Source organism: Anabas testudineus, chromosome 21, assembly GCF_900324465.2.
Source record: "Anabas testudineus chromosome 21, fAnaTes1.2, whole genome shotgun sequence".
NCBI classification, from domain to species: domain Eukaryota; kingdom Metazoa; phylum Chordata; class Actinopteri; order Anabantiformes; family Anabantidae; genus Anabas; species Anabas testudineus.
Genome location: NC_046629.1, coordinates 10676231 through 10679733, shown reverse-complemented (window position 1 = coordinate 10679733; position 3503 = coordinate 10676231). Strand labels below are relative to the sequence as shown.

Below are 3503 nucleotides of genomic sequence, written 5' to 3'. Positions count from 1 at the left end.
GAGCATGACGGAGTCTCCTCTGGACGCTAGTATTGGGTTGGAGTAGATGGTGCTATTGTCTACCTGCTTCAGCGAGCTCTCTCACACCTGGACAAGTCAAACAGCACTGTGAGGATCACGTTCTTTGATTTCTCCAGTGCCTTTAACACCATCCAGCCTGTCCTGCTGAGAGAGAAGCTCCTGAAGATGCAGGTAGACTCCACCACAGCGTCCTGGATCACTGACTACCTGACAGACAGACCACAGTTTGTACGACTGCAAGGATGTGAGTCTGAGCGGGTGGTCAGCAGCACAGGAGCACCTCAGGGGACTGTCCTCTCACCTTTCCTCTTCACCCTGTACACCTCAGACTTTCAGTACAACACTGAGTCCTGCCATCTGCAGAAGTTCTCAGATGTCTCTGCAGTGGTTTGGTGTATCAGCGGTGGGGAGGAGACAGAGTACAGAGGTCTGGTGGACAGTTTTCTGAAGTGGTGTGGGAACAACCACCTGACCTTGAATGTAAGCAAGACCAAGGAGATGGTGGTGGACTTCAGGAGGAAGAAAACTGGCTTTGACACTGTGTCCATTTTGGGTGAGAAGGTGGAAGTGGTGGAGAGGAGTATGCTGCACAAACTGCTGAGCATCATGGAGAACAGCTCACATCCTCTCCACAGCCCACTTGTCAAACAGCGGAGCAGTTTTAGTCAGAGACTTCTTCAGCTCCGCTGTGACAAGGAAAGGTACAGGAAGTCATTTGTGCCAATAGCCATCTATCTATCTATCTATCTATCTATCTATCTATCTATCTATCTATCTATCTATCTATCTATCTGTCTATCTATCTATCTATCTATCTATCTATCTATCTATCTATCTATCTTCCTGTGATCAACTGGAACATTCGCTAACAACAAATAAATAAATAATATAAAATTAAAACAGTAAACAAATGTTGACAAAAGCTTGTATCACAAACATAAATCTCCACTGTACCTGCATGAACATGGACAATGAGTAAGAGTAGAACAGAGAGCAGAGCTGCTTGGTTTAAACAGAACATGATGACCATCAAATAAAGACAGAGTGAAACTTTACCATCATCTTTTACATGTATTTGTGGAGGAGGTACAACAGAAGAGGAAGTGGTGAGTTGTTGACTGGCTGCTCACTAACTAAGATATGTGTTAAATCTGTCATGGACCACACATTTGAGTCACATGTAAATCTTATAAACAGTAACTGAATTCAAATTGACTCAGATCGCAGTTTGGGAATCCTGTGGAGAGTTTAGGCTCTCTTCAGTCACCTGCCTTTAAATACCACCTTATTTCCATGTGTGCAATAAAGGCCAAAAAACATTTTGTGACAAAAAGCTTCATCACCATCTGCTGGTTACTTCACACAACTACATGTATCTGATTTAAGGTATTATTCAGAAACTGGCTCAGAACAGAAATGAGTGGAGGACTTTTGTTGCTGCACGACATGCTTGTGAAATAATGAGCAATAACTAACTAACTAATATATCTGATAGACTAATACTAAAAAGCACATTAAAAAATCACATACAAAGTTCAATGCTAAACACACTTTATTCTGGTTTTTGTATAATGGATGAAATGGTTAGAAATTCTTCCTCTTGCTCACAGTGTCTAATTCAGTCTGAATGTGAACGTCATGCTCTTCAGCTCAGTTGAAACCACAGAGTAAAGCTGCTCAGAGTACTGACTGACTCCGCTTGTGTCTCACACTGTATACGACACAACTTTGGAGTTGAGGAGGAGCAACCTGTAGAGATAGAAAACAGAAATAAATTTACTTCAGTGCCAAGAAAGAAAAAGCAAAGTAAAGAAACAGATGCACAGTAAATAGCAGAGACCATGAGACCATGAGACCATGGGAACATGATGGTTTAAATTATGGTTAATTCTTACTTCTCATTTCAAATGGACAAACTGGACAGAAGTCAGGGTCCTGCTATCATTTGAATCCTCGTTTGGAGTCGTGTTCCAGTATTTTCTGCAGACATAAAATTGTGACTAACAATGTAAAAGTGTTTAAAAAATTCAGACACAACAACACATTTGACTTGGAAGGGGTAGTTCAGGGTTCAGTTAAGAAAGAGTTAACTGTAGTTATTGTGGTAAATATTTATTTATAACAAACATAATAATATTATATTGATAAATAATGAAATAATAATAAAATATTTGGTATTTTATTTTTAACTCGCAATTTTGCAAAGGATCTTGTTGAAATGAAAACTTGAACATTCACAGCAGACATTTTGACTCGTCTCAGCAGGAACAGCATTAGTGGAACAAGTAAGAGAAGTAAAGGTTTGAAACCATTTAGAGGAACCAGATTCATGGTGTGCAAATTCAATCACTGGTTATTTAATGGAAAAGAGTCATCAATATGTTTATTAATTACTCCAAAGCTGTGCATTATTAACTAACCAAAATGTCTGCTGTTAAAAGACAAATTTACTGACATCATTTCAAGTTTTCATGGTGCAATGGAAACAATATATATAATAATAATAAAATCATAATATATATATATATAATATATATAATTTAAAGTTTTCTAAATAAATCACACACATATGTAACTGAAAATAATTACTCACCTGCAGATGTAGACAGCTAACATGAAGCAAAATAGAATAAATCCAGTTACAGGTGTGATTATGTAGAGAACATACCATGATAGTCTGATTCCTGGATCAAATCAGATAGGAATTATTTTACATTAGCAGCAGTTTCAGATCTGAAATGTTCTGTAACAGGTGGAGAAATGATCAGTGCTGCTTCTTTCTGTACCCACCTTTGGAGCTCTCAGAAACTGTTAGATTCCACCTTATGGTCTTTACACCATCTATATCAGTTACAGTACATGTATAAAGTCCAGCATCTTCATACTGAACATTAAATATATTCAGTGTTGTAGTTAAATTAACGTCTATTCTGAATCTGTCAGAGGTGAAATTGGAAACATTTTGATTCGTTGAGAACAAATAAGTGAAATAAAATATGTCTTTGTTCCAGTTGGTTTGTGTTCCATTATTTATCGATATGTTGCAGGTGAGTATGACTGAGTCTCCTCTGGACACCAGTGTATTCCTGTGATCAACTCGAACTTTCCCCAACACTGAAGAAATAAATAATATAAAATTGAATTAGTAAATAAATGTTGACAAAAGCTTGTATCACAAACACAAATCTCCACTGTACCTGCATGAACATGGTAAATGAGTAAGAGTTGAACAGAGAGCAGAGCTGCTTGGTTTAAACAGAACATGATGACCATCAAATAAAGACAGAGTGAAACTTTACCATCATCTTTTACATGTATTTGTGGAGGAGGTACAACAGAAGAGGAAGTGGTTAGTTGTTGTCTGGCTGCTCACTAACTAAGATATGTGTTACATCTGTCGTGGACCACACATTTGAGTCACATGTAAATCTAATATACAGTAACTGAATTTAAATTGAATGAAAAATTCAAGCTCGGTCCAT

The 3503-nt window shown here is 37.6% G+C and overlaps 1 long non-coding RNA gene across 1 annotated transcript; it reads right to left on the bottom strand.

The window, feature by feature from the left end:
• Window positions 1–1670: 1670 nt before the first annotated feature.
• LOC113172875 lies at window positions 1671–3276 on the bottom strand. The gene is made up of 4 exons (XR_003299792.1): window positions 2812–3276; window positions 2615–2705; window positions 1917–2001; window positions 1671–1770 (listed from the first exon to the last, which is right to left on the bottom strand). It is a non-coding gene; the product is annotated as an uncharacterized LOC113172875 (long non-coding RNA).
• Window positions 3277–3503: the final 227 nt, after the last annotated feature.